Source organism: Mauremys mutica, chromosome 4 (genome assembly GCF_020497125.1).
Source record: "Mauremys mutica isolate MM-2020 ecotype Southern chromosome 4, ASM2049712v1, whole genome shotgun sequence".
NCBI lineage: Eukaryota > Metazoa > Chordata > Testudines > Geoemydidae > Mauremys > Mauremys mutica.
Genome location: NC_059075.1, coordinates 77,450,678 through 77,476,678, shown reverse-complemented (window position 1 = coordinate 77,476,678; position 26,001 = coordinate 77,450,678). Strand labels below are relative to the sequence as shown.

The following is a 26,001-nucleotide window of genomic DNA, read 5'->3' as shown; positions in this document are numbered from 1 at the left end:
TTTGCCATTTTGTTGCCCAATCACTTAGTTTTGTGAGATCTTTTTGAAGTTCTTCACAGTCTGCTTTGGTCTTCACTATCTTGAGCAGTTTAGTATCATCTGCAAACTTTTCCACCAAACTTTTTACCCCTTCCTCCAGATAATTTCTGAATAAGTTGAATAGGATTGGTCCTAGGACTGACCCTTGGGGAACACCACTAGTGACCCCTCTCCATTCTGAAAATTTACCATTTATTCCTACCCTTTGTTCCCTGTCTTTTAACCAGTTCGCAATCCATGAAAGGATCTTCGCTCTTATCCCATGACAACTTAATTTACATAAGAGCCTATGGTGAGGGACCTTGTCAAAGGCTTTCTGGAAATCTAAGTACAATAGGTCCACTGGATCCCGCCCCCCCGAAAGTGAAATCCATTCTCATTAGCTATGGGTAATGTTGGTTACTACAGATCTAGGACTAAACAAAGTTGAGAAATTCTGGTTCGTAGCCTCCCGTATTCTGCAGGGGTGTGTGTGTTATTTCTCTAAACACAGCATATACCAGTGCACATTTCTGAGGTCACCACGGATCTCAGAAAAACTCCTCTGATTTGAAAACTCTACATATGACTTTGAATTACCTCTCGCTCTTGATTAGAATGCAGCAGCCTCTATGTCAGGCTAACAGAAAACATCTTCATTTCACTGCAGCACAGAGTTGCCAAAGCCAGATTCTCAAAAATAGACAGTTTTCCAAAACACTTTGTTCCACATTAATGATACAATTGGCACCCACATACAGAACACAGAACGCTGTCAGCAAAACAAAGCGCATTTGCAAGATTCCTAAGATGAATCCTAAGCACTTCAACCTCTTGTTGTTTCAGCTCCCAGTGAGATGCCTAAAAATATCACACTGAGGTCAATTGGACACCCATTACAGGAATAAATCACCAGCACCACAATCATTTTTCACTTCTTGAAAATAAGAAAAAAAAATATGGTTGCAGTGATCAAGACTTTGGGTAAACACAGTGATGTGTGGGATGGAGATGTCAGATCTAACTAGACATACAACATCAGCACATCTTAAGGGTGTATGAATGAAGACGACTTTCACTTTACCTGTAGTTGGTCATTCATTGGACAATTCTCTTCTTTGCCAAAGTGGATTCCACTTTCTTTCTCATTGGCAAGGATATATCCTACCAACAAATTTCACGGCCATTCCTGCTCCCCTGGTGACCTGTGTCAAAAAAGGGGATAATAAAAAGAAATAATAATTGCACTTTATGTATACAGAGCTTTTCATCCTGATGGACTCCAGAACACTTTACAGTCAGTAAGTGTGGAAATTTCCTAACCCACTATTGAAATGCAGATGCCTCTGGAATGAAATTCAGCAAGATTATTTTGACAGCAGCTGTATCTAACATTTTTTTTTAGGACAGGAAATGAAAAATAACTCCTTCAATTTGAAGTACAGTTTTTATGTTTATTGATTTGTTTTCTTAAAAGCAGAGCTTGATCAAGGTTTCCTGGAACCCTAGGACACAGCAAGTGGCCCCTTCCGCCTGCGGTCCTGCCCCTCTTCCATCCATGGTTGTGCCACATGCCTCCCCACATTGTGGCTTAGCAACCCATTTGCTCCTTTCTGCCCCTCCATCCCCACTATGGAAGAGGAGTTATTTAAGTTAAGTGCCAATGTGGACACAAGAACAAATGGATGTCAACAATTTTAGGCTTGAAATTAGGCAAAAGGTTTCTAACCATCAGAGGAGTGAAGTTCTGGAACAGCCTTCCAAGGGGAGCAGTGGGGGCAAAAATCCTAACTGGATTCAAGACTGAGCTTGGTAAGTTTATGGAGGGGGTGGTATGATGGTACTGCCTATGATAGTATGTGGGCACATTGGCAACTGCCAGTAGCAAAAGTCTTCAATAGCTGGAGACTGGACACTAGATGAGGAGGGCTGAATTACTATAGATAATTCTCTACTGAGTATCTTCCTGGCAGGTCTTGCCCACATGCTCAGGGTCTAATTGATCACCATATTTGGAGATGGGAAGGAATTCTTCCCCACGTCAGATTGGCAGAGACCTTGGGGGAGGTGTCATCTTCCTCTGCAGCATGGGGCATGGTTCATTTGCAGGTTTAAACTAATGTCAGTGGTGAATTCTCTGTAATTTGAGGAGAGGTTCTGTGGCCTGCAATGTGCAGGAGGTCAGACTAGATGATCACAATGGTCATAGAATCATAGAATATTAGGGTTGGAAGAGACCTTAGGAGGTCATTTAGTCCAATCCCCTGCTTAAAGCAGGACCAACACCAACTAAAACATCCCAGCCAGGGCTTTGTCAAGCTAGGCTTTAAAAACCTCTAAGGATGGAGATTCCACCACTTCCTTAGGTAACCCATTCCAGTGATTCACCATTCTCCTAGTGAAATAGTATTTTCTAATATCCAACCTAGACCTCCCTAGACCCCCCACTGCAACTTGAGACCATTGCTTCTTGGTTGGTCATCTGTCACCACTGAGAACAGTCTAGCTCCATCCTCTTTGAACCCTCATTCAGGTAGTTGAAGGCTGCTATCAAATCCCCCCTCACTCTTCTCTTCTGCAGACTAAATAACCCCAGTTCCCTCATTCTGTCCTCGTAAGTCATGTGTCCCAGCCCCCTTATCATTTTCATTGCCCTCCACTGGACTCTCTCCAATTTGTCCACATCCTTTCTGTAGTGGTGCCCCCAGAACTGGACACAATACTCCAGGTGTGGCCTTGCCAGTGCTGAATAGAGGGGAATAATCACTTCCCTTTATCTGCAGGCAGTGCTCCTACTAATACAGCCCAATATGCCATTGGCCTTCTTGGCAACAAGGGCACGCTGCTGAATAATATGCAGCTTCTCATCCACTGTAATCCCCAGGTCCTTTCCTGCAGAACTGCTTTTTAGCCAGTCGGTCCCCAGCATGTAGCCGTGCATGGGATTCTTCCTTCCTGAGTGCATGACTCTGCACTTGTCCTTGTTGAACCTCATCCGATTTATTTTGGCCCAATCCTCCAATTTGTCCCTACCCTCCAGCGTGTCTACCTCTCCCCCCAGTTTAGTGTCATCTGTGAACTGGCTTAGGGTGCAATTCATCCTTTCTGACGTTAAAGTCTATGAGATCACATTTAACTCAGATCTGTTCGTATTATCCAAGACACACTAATATTTGCTTTGTTTTCCTTGGAAATATAAGAATTGCCACGCTGGTTCTCATCACTGGCACATCACATCTTATATCCTTATATCACAAACAATGACCAATACCCAGTATTTCCAGGGAAGCAGAAAATGCATCTACCTAATGTGCAATGCTTAACATGGAAAAAAAATTCTGACCACACTAACAACCCTCTTTTCTACACATCATCAGCTTATATCCTGGAGAATCAGGTTTGATCATTGACCGCCCTTATTATCATAGCTTGCTCTAGTGAAAATATGAATGAACTCTATTAGAATTCTTCATTCGGTTTCCTCTGTTCACTGTTGATTGCTACTGACCTGTTGTAGTTTCTACTAGAAGAGCTGTACCTATAGTACCCGTTGCTCTAAAGCCTGGCTGCTAAATGGAACTCACAGAAACCAGTTTATTATTTGCAATGGGCATTTTCATTAAGGCATAGCTTAAAATACATATTACTGGTTAAATGTACTCAGATGCCTACTTGGGCAGCCACTCTTCTATTTTCAATGGGAGAAATAATCTGCCGTTACAAATAAGGAAGATTCATGATAAGAAAATAGCTCAGTGAGGAAGGGGGTATGTCCAAGTGTATCCATGATCACATCAATTAATGGGCCACACCACATGCTACTCTATCCTACCCATATATACAGAGCAGCTGCTGCAAAATTTACTGGCATTCTAAGGCTTGGGGGACAAGATTCTCCCAAAAACTTTCCCTGCAGACAAACAGTTTACTCAGGCTCTGTGCATGGACCAGGGTTTGGTCCCATGTTAGTATTAACATGTCAGACATTCCACTTACATTTGAAACCAAAGCAAAAAGTGAAGCCAAAGAAAGGTTATTAGAAAATGATCCTGTAACATATATTACGTGTAATGGAAAATTATGAGAGCCAACCTGCCAGCAGGGAACAGGAAGGTATATTTCATCTTTCAATATTGTTTTATTAAAGCATAAATGAATTTCAAATCTTTTATTACATGTATCTGCCATCGGTATTTCATCTCCTGCAAGGATGTTACACAGCGCCTCTGACAAATGCACACAAATGAAGAATAGAAATGGATCAGATGCAATCCTGACTGCCAAACAAATTCACACATTTTCCCTTCCTAGAGTAAGATATTAAATCCTGTTGCAATAATGATATTCATCATTGTCCCTTGATATTAAGAATGCCAAAGTGATGAGAAGATAATACTTTTTTTGCTTGAATGAAAACAAAGAAAACCCCTTTTAGTCTGAGATTTTCAGGCCTGGTCTCCAGGAGGTCTTCTATCTCTTAATTAATGCATATCACCAAGATAAATAGCGCCTAGCAATCTGGAGTTAACAATATGTTAAATAATCATGCTAACTTTGTAACATCAACTCAAGTTAGTTGAGCTATTGTAACATTATAAGTTTTTCATTATTTTTATACTTAATGTGTATAGTGGTCACTATTAAGTCATCATTTACCCACAATTATTATGCCTTTGCCCAAAAGTTAAGAGGAGGGATGGTCTAGTGGTTAAAGGACTGGGCTAGGACTGTCATTATGTGACTTTGGGAAAGTTACTTAGTCTTTCTATGCTTCAGTTCAGCACCTGTACAATAGGAACAGTAATACTTCCTTTCACCCATCTGTTGTCTGACTTGTGCATTTAGACTGTAAACATTTTGGGATAGGGACTGTGTGTTTACAATGGATTTGTAAAATGCCTAGCACAACAGTGGCCTCTAGCCACTACAGCAGTAACAACAAATCCTTCTTATGGTTACTCTAGTATTACTTGATCAATGTAACTATGCGCTCAGCAAAGGTGTGTAACTGTAAGTTTATTTACTAGATAATTTGAACTATTAGTATAGGCTTACTAAACTCAGGCTGTGAAGATTACCAACAAGTGGGAACTGTTGACTTTTTAATGGCCATGTGTAAACATATGCCTATTTTAAAAACAAATCAAAATCAAAACCAGTTTTTTGTGAGGGGGTTTTCTTGCTTTACTATGTTTCATATTTGCGAAGAGTGTATGGTACCTTCTTTCTGGAAATGAGTAAAATCCAAATTCAATATAAATCTTGAAAAACATCTGAAAATACTACATAGTGATGGTGATTCTAATACTACAAGAACCCACTAACCAGACTTCTAAACTATCAAGTTAAGGGTAAGAATAGCTCAGATAATTGTAATTTTAAACTGGACTAACTAACTGTAGCTAGATTCCTGATTGCAGCCTGAATGCATATTCTATTTGGAAATAAAAAATATAACCTCAAAACTATGTTGGTTTGTAGGGTAGGGGTAACCTTGATTATGTAGGAGAGGGATAACATTTCATATTCTGCAAGGCAGGGTTGGAACACCTGAGGCTTTCCAGGAAGGAAGGGCAGGGACTCTATACCCAATTGTCTCGCTTTGAAAAGCCAGACTATTCCATCCTTTCTTTCCAGTTTCAGTGATTAAATATGGAATGTTATTCTTAAGAAAGGTACTGTGCATTCTGGGTTTCAATCTCTTGCTCATACTTTCTGTTCTGCTTTCTTTAGAATGGTTTTCAGCCTCAAGAAAATCACATACCCAGTTTCCATCATTATTTATATCCCCTTTTAATTGTCAAATAAAATTATTTTGAACACACAGGGAAAATACAATTGAATTTAAACCCTCTACAGCAAATTTCCTGAAACTGGCTCTCAATGTCACATATATTACACTTGGAAAGTGCTACTAAAGTGAGCACTTAAATATCCTTAACCTCAAAACAGATACTTGATGGCTCATTTCTTCTTCCGCTGCCTTCCCAGAAACTCAGCTTCTAATCCTGCTTTTCCAGCTGCTCCAATGTAGCAGTCTTTGAGGAAAGACTGACCTTTCATCCATCAGCAGCACGCCCTTTTTTTTTTTTTTTTTTTTTTTAATGGGAAGGAGGTTATAACACATACCACCCTCCACTGTATTTCAATCAAGACCTGTCAGCCAAATCACTTCAGCTCACTTTGTGGCCCTTGCATTTCAGATTCTGATTGGGCCATGCTTTCTGGCAGTTTGTCAAGAGGATGTCATCCCTCACCAGCTTCTATTTTCTGCTTTATAAACATTGACATCTCAATATGAATCTCACTTGGGTTCATCTTTCAACCAGCTCTGCCACAGAGACTACGCTATTTAGAAAGGCCGAAGTATTCATCTTTGCCTGTTTTATATTTAAATAGAGTAAGAGGCAATAGCTGCACCTTCATATTCCCTACAGAAATATTAGGCCACATTCTGCTTTTGGATCTCCTGGTGTAAATTGAGAGAAACTCCATTGTATTATGTTTGCTGATTAATGGAGTTTTAGATTTGAGTTAAACACATGGAAAATCCAGAATTGTGCGTGTGTGAAATTACAAATGTGGATTATACAAAACAGTAATAAATAAAATAAAATAACAAACAACATATAACCTTTCATGAAAGGCATTGTATTTACAGGGCATCTGGTTTTCACTAAGGTCTTGCTGGTTTTATGAAATTATGTAATAATTTTTTTCAAGTTACGTTCAGGAGATACAAGGTCAAAGTCAAACAAGTTGTAGTAGACTCAGTGGGATTTAAACCCATGATTCTTATAGGTATTACTCCCTTCATCTAACTAACAGCTCATGCAGCCTTCTGGAATTGTCACAGTTATAAAATTTGCATTAAATACACACTACTTTCTCTTTTCTATGTATAGAAAAGAAAAGGATTAAACTTGTTTCTTAGTACTCAAACTTCAACAAGGGCATTTAGCATAATCATCCATGCAAATTCAATCAATTAGCTTCCAGCTGTAGGCTCTCTTTTATTCTGTTTAATGTTGAGTGTTTCCCTTTTTGATCCCTTTTCTATTTATATTGATCAGTCACAGTAACTTAAAAAAAAAAAGATAACCTGCAAAAGAGAAAGGAAAAAAGAGTGAAAGAAAACCCTTGCAACTCACTCTTTTCATCTTCCCATTTCAAATAATAAAAGCATAAAAGTTAGAGACTGAAAAGATCTATTAGATCATCAAACCCATGTCCTGGCCAATGGGGTCATCCATCCCACCTAAAACCAGATCTCAGTGTGTCATCTTTGTTATATCCTTGGGGCAGCCGGTGTAGGAAGCAATCACTTGAGGCCAGAGAGCAGGCAGCTAACCAAAACCTCCATTTTATTTACAGATATACAGAGAGCTCACTCAGCCGGTTGAAACCGGTTGAGCTAACCCATAATAATCTAACTCAGTTGCCATAGCAACAAAAACCATGACAACCAAATACACAACATATTCCTCCCCCCCTAATAAGAACATCCCCTAAATAAAACACACACTAGACTAGAGAAGGAGGGTAGACTGCCTCCATTCCCGGCTAAACCCTGGGGATTATTTTGCCCCATAACCGTGGGTTCGCCCTAGCTAAAGATCCAGCCGATGAGGAGGCCTTCTGTCTCTAGGTGGATTACGGCGAACTTCTGGTGTTATTGCACCCGAAAGCACTAGGGGCTCAGGGTCCGCAGCACGAACAGGTGAGGAGGTGGTATCAGCTCGTGCTGGGCAAAGGGGTATCTCAGCCGCCGGCAGTAATGGAGGAGAACAGTCAGAAACAGGTGACTCGTGATTCGGTCCCTCACTAGAAGAGGTGAAGTCAGACCCCTCAACTGCAGATGGGTCCTGAGGACTGGCATGACCTGGCAACAGCTGATCTACATGTCACCGCCAGGTAAGATTCTCTGCAGTCCGGACTGTGTAGGAAACAGGTCCTGTTTGAGTGATGACTGTGGCCGGGACCCATTTAGCTCTGGAAGTATAATTCCGAGCCAAAACTGGCTGTCCCGGGCTAAAGGTTCGGTCTTTTGCTCTGGGTGCCCGTCTGATGACTTGATATTGCTGCTGATGTTGCACAATTTGTCGGGTTCAGAAGGTTTCAGCAGATCAAAGCAAGTGCGCAGCTGTCGTCCCATCATTAGAAAGGCCGGAGATGCGTGGGTCGTAGCATGAGGTGTGTTTCTGTAGGAAAGTAAAAAGGTATCCAGACGCTTTTGAATGGAGTGTTGTCCCCTTGCTGATTTCAAAGCGTTTTTCATTGTCTGCACAAATCTTTCAGCTAATCCGTTGGTGGACGGATGATATGGTGCTGACGTGATGTGGTGTATCCCATTTGCCTTCATAAAATTTTGAAACTCCTGAGAAACGAACTGCGGTCCGTTGTCGCTCACAAGTTGTTCTGGCAGACCAAAACGACTAAAGAGTCCTCGTAATTTTTGGATAGTACTCTCTGCAGAAGTGGACTGCATTATAGAGACTTCTGGCCATTTAGAATGGGCATCTATTGCCACCAAGAACATGCTTCCTTCAAGGGGGCCAGCAAAGTCAACGTGAATACGTTGCCACGGGTTTTCAGGCCAGTCCCATGGGTGTAGGGGTGCCCACTGGGGTGCATTCCTCACACCCTGACATGACATACAAGCTTTTGCCTTCTCTTCAATAGCACTGTCCAGTCCAGGCCACCAAAAATAGCTTCGTGCAATTTCCTTCATGCGCACTATTCCACAGTGACCGGAATGTAGCTGTTCTAACATCTGTGATCTCAGTGGTGGTGGAATAATGACACGTCTCCCCCACAACAAACAACCAGATTGGACCGATAACTCCGTCCGCTTGGACATGTAGGGAACAAGGTCGGATGAGACCGGAGAGGTTTGTCGAGATTTTCCATGCATCACCAGGTCCATAACGTGGGACAATACTGGGTCAACGCGAGTTGCCTTCTTTATCTGAGTAGCAGTGATGGGTGTATTCTCTACCTGTTCAAAGTAGAAGATTTCCTTTTGGGCACTATCTTGGTGTTTGACCGGCAAAGGCAACCTTGAGAGGCCATCTGCATTGCCGTGCAGAGTGGATTTCCGATATTTGATTTCATATGTGTGTGCTGAAAGTAACAATGCCCAACGTTGCATACAACTAGCAGCTAATGGGGGAATGCCTGTGTAGGGTCCAAAAATTGATGTCAGAGGTCGATGGTCTGTGAGAAGAGTAAATTTTCGCCCAAACAGGTACTGATGAAACTTCCGAATTCCAAAAACAATTCCTAATGCCTCACGTTCGATTTGGGCGTAGTTAGTTTCTGCTTTGCTTAGAGTGCGTGAAGCAAAAGCAATAGGTCTCTCTTCTCCTGAAGGCATAATATGTGACACGACTGCTCCCACTCCATAAGGGGAGGCATCGCAGGCCAATTGCAGCGGTAAGGATGGATCAAAGTGCGTTAGAACTTCAGAATTTAGCAATGCATCCTTAGCTTTGTTAAACGCAACATCACAGGCTTCAGTCCACTTCCAGGCCTTGTTCTGCCCAAGGAGCTCATGAAGTGGTTTTAGCAGTGTGGCTAACTGTGAGATGAACTTTCCATAATAGTTCAGGAGTCCTAGAAACGAGCGCAGCTGGCTTACATTTCGAGGTGGGGGAGCCTCCACAATAGCTTTAACTTTTGCAGGGGCCTTATGAAGACCTGCAGAATCAATGATGTGTCCCAAATATTCAACAGAGGGCTTGAAGAATTCACACTTGTCTTTGCGAACTCGTAGGCCATACTCTTCCAGTCTTTGTAGGGTAGCCTCTAAATTCTTTAAGTGATCCTCTTCATTTCTTCCAGTGACCAGGATATCATCCAGATAGCACTGAACTCCTGACAAGCCACACAAGATCTGGTCCATAGCCCTCTGGAACAGGGCGGGAGCAGATGTTATTCTGAAGGGTAGGCGACAGTATCGATAAAGCCCCTTATGAGTCACAATAGTCAACAGCTCTTGGGACTTTTCATCGACGTGCATCTGTAAATATGCTTGACTCAGATCAATCTTACTGAACTTTTGTCCCCCAGCCAGGCCTGCGAAGAGGTCATCGATGCGGGGAAGCGGGTATTGCTCTGCACACAACACTGGGTTGACAGTGACTTTAAAATCACTGCAAATCCGGAGAGAGCCATCTTTCTTCACGATTGGAACGATAGGAGTGGCCCATGAGCTATGGGTAACTGGTATTAGGACTCCATTGGTGACCAGGCGCTCCAGGTCTGCTTCAACTTTTGGTCTGATGGCATATGGCACAGTTCGGGCTTTCAGATATTTTGGTGGACTGCCAGGTTTAATGTTCAATGTCACAGTGATTCCCTTCATACTTCCCAAATCATCTCCAAAAACAGCAGCATGTTTCCTTAGAATAGGGGTTAGACTGGTTTCTTCTTTAGTCATCCGGTGCACTTCTGCCCAGTTCAGTTGAATCTTCCCAAGCCAAGACCTACCCATTAAGACTGGGTAGTCACCTCTCACCACAAACAGTGGCAATTTAGCTGCCTGTCCATTGAGCTCCACCTTAACATCAATAGTGCCCAACATGGGCACAGCTTCATCTGTATACGTCTTCAGAACAGTTTTTGTTGCCTTAAGCGGAAGATGCTGTAGCTTTTCCTTATACACAGTCTCAGGAACCAGCGAGACAGCTGCACCGGTGTCTAGTTCCATGCGTATAGGTTTGCCCTCCAATAAAGGGGTTACCCAGTATTCATGTGAGCCCGCTGCCAAAGACAAAACATGCAGTGGCACTTCCTCTTGTGAGGAGGTGTCACCTTGATCATCCTGGGTCTGCTCTAGGGTATGCAAGGTTCCTCTTTTTGTCGGCCAGACCACAGGCCTCTTTTTCTTTTGTTTACAGGCATACTCAATGTGTCCCTTTTTGCCACAGTGTCGACACACCAGGTCCTTACACCAGCATTCTGATGCCTGGTGACCCAGCTTACCACAGCGGTAACATTCTTGACTCTGCACCGTTTTGTGGGTCAGTTCTTGTGACACTTTTTGCACCCTAGGGGATGCACCGATGTATTGTGCCTCCCTTGTAGCCAGTTCCATGGAGGCAGCAATATCAACAGCCTTCTGTAATGTAAGCTGAGCCTCTGTCAGTAGGCGCTTCCGTATAGCTTCACTGCAGAGGCCACACACTAACCTGTCACGCAGGGCATCATTTAACATCTCTTTAAATTCACAGTGTTCTGCTAGCTTTTTTAAAATGGCTACAAATTGTACAACTGTTTCATCTTCCTTTTGGTCTCTTTTGTGGAACCTATATCTTTCAGCAATTACCAGTGGTTTTGGGGAGAAATGAGACCCCAGGATTTCCACAATATCACTGTAAGATTTAGTCTCAGGCTTAACAGGGTGTAGTAAGCTGCGTAGCAGAGAGTAGGTTTTAGCCCCTACAACAGTTAAGAATATTGGCACCTTCTTCGCTTCTGTAATGTCATTTGCAATACCAAAAAGCTCAAAACGCTCAGTATACACATGCCACTGCTCTGTATTCTCATCAAAAGGCTCCAGGGGCCTGGTCAGAGTAGCCATGATTTTTAGTTTCACTTTCACAGTCAGTGCAAACAAGCAGCTTTTTTTGTTTGTTTGTTCTTTACCTTGACTTCTACTTCCTTCTGTTACTGGAGCAGCACCAGGATCCCACCCTCGTCGCCAGTGTTATATCCTTGGGGCAGCCGGTGTAGGAAGCAATCACTTGAGGCCAGAGAGCAGGCAGCTAACCAAAACCTCCATTTTATTTACAGATATACAGAGAGCTCACTCAGCCGGTTGAAACCGGTTGAGCTAACCCATAATAATCGAACTCAGTTGCCATAGCAACAAAAACCATGACAACCAAATACACAACAATCTTGGCACCTAATAGCAGCTGTCCCTTGTTAGGAGACCTGCTACTGGTCAGTTTCTGTTGAAGGAATGGACCTGCATAGAAAAAATAGCCCCCAGAGATGACAAGCTTCTTCTTATTCCATCTTCATGCCTGCAAACATAACATTTCATGCTCTCCATACCAATCAATTACAAAGATGGTGGTATGAGATTTCATTTGTCTGCTTACTACTGAACGTTCTTTAATCATGTGACGAACACCTATGGTGGAGTAGAATGTGAAAATCATGCAAATTTGGAATACACACCCACAATATAAACATTGTCTCACATACGTACAGCATAGGAATACAGGCACAGGACTGGAAGGGACCTCCCGGGTCATGAAGTCCAGCCCCCTGCTATCTCAGCAAGTCTGTCAAATAATCATACTTATAAACTTATCAAGCTCCATCTTAAAACTAGTTAGGTTGTTTGCCCCCACTATTTCTATTGTTCTCTTCCAGAACCTTACCACTCTAATGGTTAGATTCTCTCTCAGTTCCAGAGTAAATTTATTTATGGACAGTTTATAGCAATTTATTTTTATGCATATATTGTCATTTTGCTTAAAAATTCTTCTTCCTCTCTGGTGTCTAGCCTCTTGATGTATTTATAGGGAGCAATATGTGGGTTTTAAATATGGGGTATCCAAATATCTTCAGTGAAGTGGAGAACTAGGGTGACCAGACATCCCGATTTTATAGGGACAGTCTCGACATTTGGGGTTTTGTCTTATATAGGCGTGTGTTACTCCTCAACCCCTGTCCTGATTTTTTCACACTTGCTATCTGGTCACCCTATAGAGAACAGATTAACTGACTCAAAGGCAGGCTTATAAACTACTTTTTTTTTGTTTTAAATGGTGCATAGTATGGCTGTGTCCTCCTTAGCATTATTCTATTTGAATACCTTTTCTTACAATTGCTTTGAAATGGGTGATTAATTATTTATTTATTTTCCAGGCTTCTATGCTGCCTGATATTGCCATTCACTCCTGATAACTTTCAGGCATATTTTTCTTCTATGTGAAATGTCACCTATTCCCCCATCCCTTTAAAAAATGAAGCAATCAGCAACACAATAAGAGTTTTGTTTGTTTGTTTGTTTTTACCACTGATGGGTCTGATTCTCCACTGTCCAGCACCTTGTGTAGCCAGTAATACCTGTGCAAATTGAATACAATGTAGATGTATAATGCTACCACTTCAGAAAGGGATCATTTTAAACCCACTTTACACATGTGTAATGATTACCTATATTGAAAGGGCAGTGTGAAGAGTTCTGTATTCAATTATGTTAAGTGGTAAGGGACTCATCTTCATATCTGATCCAAAAGACAACACCAGCAATAGAGCATCCCGCTAAACGGCAAGTGAAGCAGTCCAGATAGAGAGTAGGCCTTGATATATTTATATTCTCTGCAGCAGAATGGGTTTCCTTGGAGATTTCCCACTTAAATGATGACCAGTCCCATTCCCCTTAGCCTCAAAAAAGGTGACAACAACAGCCAGACATGCTGGGTAGCAAAATGGAATGGAAATCAATAGAATGCCACATAGCTGAGTATGGGCAGGAAAGCCTTTAAGAAATGGTCTACTCACGCATTTGCACTGAAATAACTAATTCAGTTGTAATTCACACTTTGTTATTACAGTGCAAATCTGTGTGTGGACATTCTTATTTCAGTTTCAGTGCACCCCATATTGATTTAGCTCCAGTTATTTTTGTACTGACAAGCTAAATCAAAACATGGCACTTTTATTCTGAAATATAAGTGTTCACAAATAACTGAAGTTGTGCATTACAACAGAATTAGTTATTTCAGAGCAAATTTGCATGTGGACAAGCCTTAATTCTTCATCAAGCTATTCTGTGCTAGACCCTATTAGCTTAGGAAAGAGAGATAGGTCCCCTCACTAGAGAGAAGGAAAGGATCCAGACAAAGAGAAAAAAATGTGTGCATGATTTATTTATATATGTGAAGATTGAAACTTCATCTCTGACACTAAGATTGGCAAATGCAATTTTTTCCCACTTATCAAGACAAGCCAGTCTCTAATTTTATATTGAATGTTATTATATTTATAAAGATGGCTTAAACCAAAAAGATCCTAATGTGTAAATGGTTTGAAAAATAAGCTTCATATTTATATTCATACAGTTAGCAACTGTACTATCTAAATCACATGATTTATTTATATACACAAACTTCCTATACACTTAGAACACTTTACTCCATATCTAATTCACATTAAGATAATTATCTTATTATCATAAATGCATGTATCTGGATAAACAATATTTAAATAAGTAGCATCCTACAATACAGATTATCTAGAGGTTGCGGTAATTACTATTATATTGTAATAAAGCATTGTAAATAGCAGTGGAGTCTGCAAATACAATAAAAATAATAATTGTCAAAAGTATTACTTTATCCTTCCTTTAGGGGCAGATATTGATCTGCATTACAAATGCATTGGACAGACCAATACTAGCTTGTGAACTTCTCTTAATATAAGATACATGCTTGCTACTGGCCAGGTCAGATGGAATCTCATCATGCTGCCCATATAAATTCAGATATGTCCGGTATTAACTATGCAACTTGAACTCTTCCATCACTGTTCGATTTTCTCCTATTACCATAAGTAGTTTGACAACTTTTAAATTTTTCTTACATATTTCCTAGGGTAATTAATCCATACACAGCAAATATCAGACAAATCATACATTCCTCTTGAGCTGGGTTTAGAACCTGGTCCTTTGGTTCTGAAAACATAGGCGATTTTTATATATATCTGGCAAAGAAAGTCTACAAGAAATAATACCACAGGCCACAGCTGTTTAATGGAGTGGGCATTCTTTTTTACATTAATGGCACAGCATCCATTTAGAAACTGTGGATTGGGTTAAAAAGTGCAGAGAAACACTCCAAGTTAGTTTGTTTGCTTTCCTTTATCTTTGTTTCTCTTAAAGTTCCATACAGAGGGTCAAACCACAAATCTGCTTTCCTCAAAACAAAAACAAAAAAAGGAAATGGAGGAGGGGGAAAATGAAAGTTTAAAAAAAAAATCTGCAGTTTCCTTTAAGAAAGGCACTGAGAGCACTTTTTTATGAGTCCCTTTTGTCCTTGAGTCACCACAGAGATGAATAATTATTTCAGCATTCTGAAAACCTTATAATCAGGATGTTTGCATGATGCAGATGAACTGAGGATTAGACATTACTGTCCCTGGGAAAATGAACCCGAGAAGAAGATCAGCATACAATGCATCGATTCCCCAGGCAGTCAGCAGAAAATGAATATATATTGACCAATGAGTGGAATAATAGCTCTGTTGACAATGTCTGCACTGAGTGGGTGGAGAGAGAAAGAAAATAAAAGTCATCTCTCTATTGATCCCTCTCCTGCAGCCTCTCTTTCACTTCTCTCCACCGCTGTTAGCACCCTTTGGACATGCAAACGGGGCAGATGGCCACAGAGCAAGGCTGGTATGTCAGTTGTGAACACTGCAGCTTGTTTTCCCTTCAAGTCACAACATCTAATCTCAACTGATGTGAAAATGCTTCTCTCATTGGGTGGGGCTAAAAATGGGGAGGATAGTCTTTCTATGCCAAATTGATCAATAGCTCATTGAAATGATTTGATATTCATTTGGGTCATCCCCTAGCTCTTACTAGGATTGGATTTAACTGTGGTTGCAAATTATTATTGGTTTCAAGGGCCAAATTTATCCCTGGTGCAACTTTATTGGACTCGAAGAGGCAAAATAGACAAACCTGTGAATTTCATGTGGCTCCTCTACATTCATACATTCCAAACTTACGATTAAAAACAAAACATAGTTTTTGAGAGAACTGGGGAGGGAGGGAAGGAGGGAAAAAATATGAGCAAAGGGAAAAAATGAACAGGCAAAATAAAGGACAAAGTTGAGTATCTCCCCTTTTTCTTCAGCCTAGGAACTGAACTTTTTAGGACAAAACTGAAAATATTTGGATTCAAACTTTCAGCAGCCATGAAAGGAAATATACTCAGCCTGAAGTGTTTCATGCAGTTACTTATTTGTTCCATGATGCACTGATAAATCCATTGTGTCACTTGGCTAGCTTAGTGTTCTTTCAGCTTGTTCCCATAGAGCTGGTGGCAGGACAGCAATCAGTTCTTGGCAAAGAAGGACTGCTTCATGGCAGTTTTATAAGTGTTTCTGATTTGGGAGCTCCTACCCAGAGTATGGTTGGCAGGGGAAGGATGGTTGGTAGAAGGTCTTGTGCTCTGGAAGCTCTTTCATGAAGTTGTGATTAGCAACAGAGAATCAACCAAGAGGAGCATCTAGTTCTTCCATTCTCCCTGAGTTCTAGGGCTGAATATCCAAAGATAAGGGCTTTTCTTGGCTGACCACAGTCTGTTGCCTATCCTCCAGAGTCAGACCCAAAGCATGGGCTCTTCTGGGCTAGCATTATTTGCTTTTGTTACTGCTGCTGCACATTAAGCATCCATGCTCAAACAGCTGTCCACAGTGATGCCTCAGGTCTTCCTTCTTATGACTACAACTAATTTAGAGCCCAACAATGTGTATCAGCATATTCTATTCCTTTCCCTAATGCTGTGTTTTAAGAGTTAACTACTTACCATTGTGAAGCTCTATGTGAGTGGTAATTTTTCTAAAATCCATTAAAGATACCCAGGTTTAATGGGTGTTGACACTTTGGAGCTATGCATAAATAATTATGAATATGGGAACGTTTACATTGTGAAATAACAATGATCATAACAGCAGCATTGACCTTGCTATTTCCAGACTGGCCATCAGGAATCTTATAAGAAACAGTTTTTCTTTTGTGACATCCAGCTCAGTTCTTAAAATGTATATATGAGTTTCAATAGTTTGTAGGTCCAAAGTAATTATTAATTGCTATTGTCCAACCATTGTATAAAATCCAATATATTTGTGAATTGTTCACAAACCAATCCTGATTTCTGTGACCATCTTTATTTTTCAGAAGTAGTCACCAAATCATTCGGCCAAACTGTTTTCAGATTATGGCTTGTTCATAAACTGCTGTCACTAGTCATTATTTGTGGTGTCTGACTTGCTGCCTAAGTAAAATGACATGACCCAAGTGTACCTACTACAATGATGTCTGTGTGAGTCTGCAGAGAGAAGTAAAGACTGTATGTCTGAAGAGCATAAACTGCCCAATGCACCTCAGTGTGGTGTTAGCTCAAAACTTTACTCATCAGGGGAGCCCCATCAATCACACCCCAGGAGAAGACTGCACATGGCAAAAGAAGAAAAATGCAGCAGGCTAACCTTGCTGACTTCCAGGGTAAGTGCTGTGGGGATCACCACTGCTGATCTTGAAGGGAGGAGACTCCTAATCTGTAAAGATAGAGAAGATGTCCCATGTCACTGCATGCATCTACCTCTCTAGGAGGAGAGGTAGACCCATGCCTGCTCAAAGGAGAGCAGGGTCACAGTCCGAGGGCAGAGCCAGGAGGGCCCATGTCATCATTTCCTAGGGCCCCAGATCACCTTAATCTAGCACTGATGACATACTTTCTAAGAAGTATAATGAATAGTGAGAAACTAATGTCAATAACCTTGTTAGTAAAATTTGTGGGGTTTTGTATGAATGAAGAATAACCCATCTGCAAACATGTGTGTGAAAAAGATGTTTGCATAAATGTCTTCAAATATTGAACAGCCATGAAGTATTGAAATGATTATTCCTGAACATGATTTTATAATATTTTGGCAGCTCTAACACTCAGACTTTAAAACCAGAAGGGACCACTGTGATCATCAAGTCTGATTTCCTGCACATTGCACGACACACAACCTCTCCCACCCCCTCCTGTAGTGGGCTTATAAGCTCTGGCTGAGTTACTGAAGTCCTCAGTCATGATTTAAAGGCTTCAAATGCCTTACTGAAATCAAGTTAGATTAGATCTACTGCAATGCCTTTCTTAAAAAAACAAACAAAACAAGAGTTATTTTCTCAAAGAAAGATCTGAGTGGTCTGGCACAATCTACCTTTTTGTAAAACCAATTATTGTTTACCTCTATGTCCTTAACTACTTTGTCTTTCAAAAATTGTTCCATAACCTTGCATACAGCTCAGGTCAAACTAATGGTCCTGTAGTTTCCCAGATCACATTTTTTCCCTTTCTTAAAAATAGGTACTATATTAGCAATTTTCCAGTTATAGGATATGTTTATGGATTCTCATAAAAAATCCTTACTATTGGTCTTGCAACTTCATGTGCCAATTACTTTAATATTCTTGGATGATTTGGTCCCATTAAGCTGTTTGAGTTTGACTTCCATCTTGGATGTGGTCATTTCTATGTCCATATCCTCATTTCCATTAGCCACCCTGCCACTACCCGTAAGTTTTTCATTACCCTTATTAAAAACTGAGAAAAAGTATTTTGTTAGCTGTTCAGCCATGCCTAGGTTATCTTTAATTTCTACCCCATCGTCTGTGCTTTGCAGTTCCACTTCTTCTTTCCTTGTTTTCTTTTTATTTATATGGCTACAGAACCTTTTACTATTAGTTTTAAATTTCTTTTGCAAGGTCCAATTCTGCTTGGCTTTTGGCAGTTCTCAATTTTTCCCTACACTTTTTGACCTCCAACAGGTAGTTTTCCTTGCTAATCCTTCCCATCTGACATTCCTTGTAGACTTTCTGCTTTCTCTTAATAAGCAGTTTGAGATGTTTGTTCAACCAGTTTGGCCTGCAACCCTTCCACATGATTCCCCCTCCCTTGCTTGGGATGCAGGTTTCAGATAGCTTCTGCAACTTTGACTTAAAATAACTCCAAGCCTCTTCCACATTCAAATCCTCGAGCTCTTCAGTCCAATCCAATCAGTTTCCTAACTAAATCCCTTAATGTTTTAAACTGAAATCAAGGACCCTAGTTGTAGACCTATTTTTGTTTTTCACTCTATTTAGTTTAAACTGAATTAGCTCATGATCACTTGAACCAAGGCTGTCCTCTACAACCAGTTTTTTATGAGGTCCTTGCTACTTACTAATACTAAATCTAAAATATCTCCTCTTTTTGGTTCACTGACTGGTGAAGATATCTATCAGTTATCACATCCAGGAATATCTGGGTCCTACCATTATCAGTAGCACTTGTCCTCCAACCTATATCTTGGATAGTAAAGTCGCCCATAATCACATAATTCCAATTTTTTTAATAATATTGGAGAGATTTCTATCCATAGCTAACCTGGATCCTGGAGGTCTATAGCGGACCCCAACCACTATCCCAGTGGAACCATTGTTTGGTACCTTTCTTCCTCAAAATGATTTTGACCCAAATAGATTCTGTTTTATCCATTCCATCACTTCTAATTTCTTTACAATCTGAATCATCATTAAGATACAATGTTACTCCACCACCTATACCTTTATTTCTGTCTTTCCTATAACCTTCAACACCTGTGCTCCAGTTATGACTAATATTCCAACATGTTTCTGTTATCCCTATAATACCTGGTTTCACTTCCTGTAAAAGTAGTTCCAGTTCTTCCATTTTGTTATCCAGGCTCATCTCACTGGTGCACATACATATTAGTTGTTTCTCCTTTGCTTCTCTCCGGTTCCTCACCCTATTAGATACAGTTATTCTATTGCCAGTATCACCTACCTGCTGTTAATATTATTGATATTGGCACTATCTTTCCTCTTTGATCCATTCTCCTAAACTTTGTTGTTCCTTTCTCCTTTGCTGTAACCTCTCTCACTTGATTTTCCTCCTGTTCAATGTTAGAAACAGTCATGGAGATTACACGACCATCTCCCAACCACTCTCCCCAAATTCCTAGATTAAAGAGCTCAGGCAAGTGTCCAAACCTATGTTTGATTATCCAGATAGAACCTGTAAACCTTATTAAATCTGCCTGTTACAGTTAGCTTGACATTCACAAATTTTCTTCCCTGGGGATCTCCTGGAATGGTTCTTTAACATGTTTTTTAGGGAATAAAACTGGTTTCTTTATGAACAAAGGAAACCCTGCAGGCACACTCAAATGTGTCCTTTCCCCACCCCATCCTCTTGACCCATATGCCCCTTCTTCATTAAGATAAATATATCAAAATAGCCACTCTGATAATTGGTGTACACCAGACTAGTAATCAGCACTCAGGAAATAGACTGTTGGAAAGAGTTATCCTAAGCTGACTCCCAAGTGATATAAGAGTTTCCGAATCTTAATACTGTATGCCAGTAGGGTGACCAGATGTCCCGATTTTATAGGGACAGTCCCAATTTTGGGGGCTTTTTCTTATATAAGCTCCTATTACTCCCCACCCCCGTGCCGATTTTTCACATTTGCTGTCTGGTCACCCTATATGCCAGTGGCAAAAATAAGAGGTTAAGCTGTTTGAAGAGCAATTTCTCCAGATCATAGAAAGAAAGGGAAAGTGAGTATGTGAGATGATGTTACAAGATGACAGTCTGCACACCACCAAGGAATGGTGGGTGGGGGGGTTAAGAGCGAAAAAGCCCATTGTGTGAGGGTTGGCTGTCTCATTACAGTTCTGCTATTGGTACCAATGGAACAATTCTAAACACTTTGTGCTTCGCCATAATTTGTACTATGGGGTGTAAGCAGCTTCTCTTTAGTTATTTTACAACTGGAGGAAAGCAACAAAAAATGAACACATTTACTAGTCAAGGAACTAAAGTTAAAATAAACCTCTACAGCTTAAATTTAATAAGAAATCTTGACTTTTCAAAAATAAATAAATAATTTTTTTTTAACAGCAACATGCTTTTCTGAAGAATAAACAACACTGCTGGAAAGGAAAGGAAAGGACAGTTGATCATCAGGAATTTTAGTTTTAGCCACCTGGCAGTAGGAAATAAGAGAGGTTCTAGTATTGAAGAGGCACTTTATAAACCTGGTGGGAGATTTGTATCACAAATTCCTTTTAACTTTGACAAGTAACTATTTGCTGCGTTCATTCACATTACTTCCTCTTACTGACTTAATATAATATATAGTATTGAAAGTGTAATGAATTATGTTCTTCTGATGGATGTGATTGTGATATATAAACAGTATACAATTGGTACAAAGAGTGATTCCTGTTCATAAAAGAGGCAATACACACTTTTCTGAGGTGTGCCCTTAATGAATCAACCTTATACTGCCAATTAGTCTTCCCTGCATGGACAAAGCACAGCAAAAGAGGCAGCCTTGCAATTCCCTCCTCCCCAGTGTTTCTCAATCCCAACCTTGGTGAAAACTGATTTCTACTGGGGTCAGGAAAACAATTGCCATCACCAGCTCCCTCTTCCCTATACAGCATTATGGGCCTTGGGTTAGTTTGTCTGTCTGTGTGCAGGGTTGCGGGGAGAGGAGGTGCAAATGGATATTCACCTTCTTTTGAACTATCAGATATTGGTCATGAGTCGAGACAGAATACTGAATATGGGGAGTCAATCATCTGATCTGATATGGCAATAACATGGTTTTTACTGTATTTTCTGTAGGTCTTGAAATTTACCACCAATGAGTTGAGTTTGAGAAATTGTTGCCCAGGTTTGAATCATTGTTTTTCACATGCCCAGAAATATCTCTATAAAATGCTACAGAGGCACAAAGTGTTAGCAATGCATCTCAAGTATCACACCTCAACACTTTAGCTATACATCACCCATTATCTATTTATTGCACATCTCCTAACACATCACAGAATGATTCACAGAGCTAAAATAATAATTGTAAAAATATCTGAATTTCATGCTGGATTGACAGCCATGGGGATTAAGTCCTCTATTTATTCACAGAATAGAGACACCATGAGCAACAGCACTACAGACTTCCTTTAACCACACCACCCACCTGGATATGGAGGTGCCATTATTAAAGATAAGAGGCTTATTCAGTTTCCAGAATGTTAAAGGCCAACATTTTCAAACATGAGTGAAGATTTTGGATGATTTAACTTTTGGGAGCCCAACCTGAGATACCTGGCACCTAATTTTCAGCGATGAGCACCAGCATCTTCCATGTCTCAAAATGAAATTGTTGGTGCTCAGCTACTCTGAAAAATGAGACCCTGGGTGTCTTGTATCAGGCACCTCAAAATTAAGGAACCCCAAATTAACAGCCATTTTTTAAAATCTGGGCTCAAATCTTTCATGTTGCGGCTGACACTTCCCAGAAAGGTGAACCCTGAAATAACTGGTAACCATGAGGAAGCTGTCCTTCCATAACAAAGTGGAAGCATTTGCAGGGGGAAATTTGAACTACTCCTTTCTGAATTATGTCCATTCTGGGAACAGAGAGAAAAATTTGTTTTCCAGATCTGTCAACACAGCATCTTTCACCAACGCTATATTCAATTAAAACGAAAAGCTGACAGGACCATTGACCTTCCCTAAAATAGTTCCTAGCACATATCTTTTAGAAAAATACATCCAGTTTTGATTTAAAAATTTCTAGCAATGGAGAATCTACCATAACACTTGGCAAATTGTTCCAATGGTTAATTACCCTCACTGTTAAAAGTTTACTCATTTCAAGTCTCAGTTTCCAGTCATGGGATGATGTTAAACTTTGTCTCCTAGACTGAAGATCCCATTATCAAATATTTGTTCCCCATGTACGTACTTACAGACTAATCGAGCCACTCCTTCACCTTCTCTTTGTTAAGCTAAATAGTGTGAGCATTTTGAGTCTATCCCTATAATGCAGGTTTTCTAATCCTTTATATTATTATCATGGCTCTTCTCTGAACCCTTTCCAATTTATCAATATATTTCTTGAATTGTTGGCACCAGAATGGACACAATATTCCAACAGCAGTCACATCAGTACCAAACATTGAGCTAAAATAACCTCTACTACTTGAGATTCCCCAGTTTATGCATTCAAGGATCATACTTTAGCCCTTTTTGGCCACTGCATTGCACTGGGACTAATGTTCAGCTGATTGGCCAGCAGAACTCCCTATTTTATTTCAGATTCGCTGCTTCCCAAGATAGAGTCACCCATCTTCTACGTATGGCCTACATTTTTTGTTCCTAGATTTTATGTTAGATAAGTCTGAGGCAAACATGCTACTGTGGGCATAATTCTGATCTCAGTTATACTTGTGTAAATCACAAGTAACTCCACTGAGATCAGTGGGGTTACACATGTGTAAAAGCAGAGTAAGTGAAATCAGACTCAGAACAGAACATAAGAATAGCCATACTGAGTCAGACCAAAGTATCCTGTCTTCTGACAGCGGCCAATTCCAGGTGCTTCAGAGGAAATGAACAGAACAAGTAATCATCAAGTAATCCATCCCTTGTCGCTCATTTCTAGCTTCTGGCAAACAGAGGCTAGGGACACCATCTCTACCCATTGGGGATAACAGCCATTGATGGACCCATCCTTCATAAAAATATCTAGTTCTTTTTTGAACCCTGTATATTGTTCACCTTCAGTACAGTTCCTTATTTACTTTCTCCACATCAGTCATGATTTTATAGACCCCTATCATATCCTCCTTTAATCATCTCTTTTCCATGCTGAAAAGTCCCAATCTTATTAATAACTCCTCATATGGAAGCCCTAAACATTTGTATTACCCTTTTCTGTACCTTTTCCAATTCCAATACATCTTTTTTTGAGAATGGGTGACCACCTCTGCACGCAGTAGTCAAGTGGACGTACCATGGATTTATATAGAGGCAATAAGATATTTTCTATCTTATTATCTATCCCTTTCTTAATGATTCCCAACGTTCTGTTAGCGCTTTTTTTTTTGTTGCCCAGTCACCCGGTTTAAAGGGGTCCCTTTGGACTCAGGTCCAGAGTTCCCACTTTGTCAATAATGAATATCACACAAAAGACAATTAAGTCAGCATTCTGGAAAAAAAAAATCAGTCAGCCCCAAATCTGACTGAAGAGATTCAAATTCAGTGGTAGGAAATGCTGTATGCCAAGTTTCTTTTGATTCCATGTATACTCCAAACACTCTTCCAGAATGGTACCTCTGCCTTGGATCTAGCCCATCTTCATTGACTATTCACCTGAATTCTTTTTTTTCCCCTCCTTTAACTCAAGTTTATGATCTAAAAATCACTGAAGTGATCAAGTTTCAACTAATGAAGCATGTGTTAGTGGCATGTCCTATAAAACATGAATTGTTTAAGCAACACATTTAGGATGCACGTATACAGCTCAAATGCAGGTTCCACAGGGCTATGTCCTTGGTTCCCTTCTCTTCTCCTTCCACATTTTATCTTTCAGTATCCTTGTCCACAAACAAATTCAGCTATCATCCCTATGCTGACAACTCTGACAAATCTGAGGAACTGTCACAGATTGAAGTGTCACTAGAGGAGGTTTTAGAATTAATTGATAAACTCAACATTAACAAGTCACCGGGACCAGATGGCATTCACCGAAGAGTTCTGAAAGAACTCAAATGTGAAGTTGCGGAACTATTAACTAAGGTTTGTAACCTGTCCTTTAAATCAGCATCGGTACCCAATGACTGGAAGTTAGCTAATGTAACGCCAATATTTAAAAAGGGCTCAAGAGGTGATCCCAGCAATTACAGACTGGTAAGTCTAACGTTGGTACCGGGCAAATTAGTTGAAACAATAGTTAAGAATAAAATTGTCATACACATGGAAAAACATAAACTGTTGAGCAATAGTCAACATGGTTTCTGTAAAGGGAAATAGTGTCTTACTAATCTATTAGAGTTCTTTGAAGGGGTCAACAAACATGTGGACAAGGGGGATCCGGTGGACATAGTGTACTTAGATTTCCAGAAAGCCTTTGACAAGGTCCTTCACCAAAGGCTCTTACGTAAATTAAGCTGTCATGGGATAAAAGGGAAGGTCCTTTCATGGATTGAGAACTGGTTAAAGGACAGGGAACAAAGGGTAGGAATTAATGGTAAATTCTCAGAATGGAGAGGGGTAACTAGTGGTGTTCCCCAAGGGTCAGTCCTAGGACCAATCCTATTCAATTTATTCATAAATGATCTGGAGAAAGGGGTAAACAGTGAGGTGGCAAAGTTTGCAGATGATACTAAACTGCTCAAGATAGTTAAGACCAAAGCAGATTGTGAAGAACTTCAAAAAGATCTCACAAAACTAAGTGATTGGGCAACAAAATGGCAAATGAAATTTAATGTGGATAAATGTAAAGTAATGCACATTGGAAAAAATAACCCCAACTATACATACAACATGATGGGGGCTAATTTAGCTACAACGAGTCAGGAAAAAGATCTTGGAGTCATCGTGGATAGTTCTCTGAAGATGTCCATGCAATGTGCAGAGGCAGTCAAAAAAGCAAACAGGATGTTAGGAATCATTAAAAAGGGGATAGAGAATAAGACTGAGAATATATTATTGCCCTTATATAAATCCATGGTACGCCCACATCTCGAATATTGTGTACAGATGTGGTCTCCTCACCTCAAAAAAGATATTCTAGCACTAGAAAAGGTTCAGAAAGGGGCAACTAAAATGATTAGGGGTTTAGAAAGGGTCCCATACGAGGAAAGATTAAAGAGGCTAGGACTCTTCAGCTTGGAAAAGAGAAGACTAAGGGGAGATATGATAGAGGTATATAAAATCATGAGTGATGTTGAGAAAGTGGATAAGGAAAAGTTATTTACTTATTCCCATAATACAAGAACTAGGGGTCACCAAATGAAATTAATAGGCAGCAGGTTTAAAACAAATAAAAGGAAGTTGTTCTTCACACAGCGCACAGTCAACTTGTGGAACTCCTTACCTGAGGAGGTTGTGAAGGCTAGGACTATAACAATGTTTAAAAGGGGACTGGATAAATTCATGGTGGCTAAGTCCATAAATGGCTATTAGCTAGGATGGGTAAGAATGGTGTCCCTAGCCTCTGTTCGTCAGAGGATGGAGATGGATGGCAGGAGAGAGATAACTTGATCATTACCTGTTAGGTTCACTCCCTCTGGGGCACCTGGAATTGGCCACTTTCGGTGCTCCAGACCTGTCTTCTACTGTCCAAGATAAAACCTCAGCCGGATTCTCTGACATCTCTTCATGG

At 40.3% G+C, this 26,001-nt stretch overlaps 1 protein-coding gene across 2 annotated transcripts in view; it reads right to left on the bottom strand.

Moving 5' to 3' along the window:
- LRRC4C (leucine rich repeat containing 4C) overlaps positions 1 to 26,001 on the bottom strand; it is a 569,742-nt gene that overhangs the window by 365,365 nt on the left and 178,376 nt on the right. For both annotated transcript variants that reach the window (XM_045016616.1, XM_045016617.1), the window contains exons 3-4: positions 17,257 to 17,325; positions 1,103 to 1,223 (exon numbers count right to left, since the gene is read on the bottom strand). The gene's annotated coding sequence lies outside the window, so the exon portion shown is untranslated. The remainder of the gene's footprint in view (positions 1 to 1,102; positions 1,224 to 17,256; positions 17,326 to 26,001) is intronic.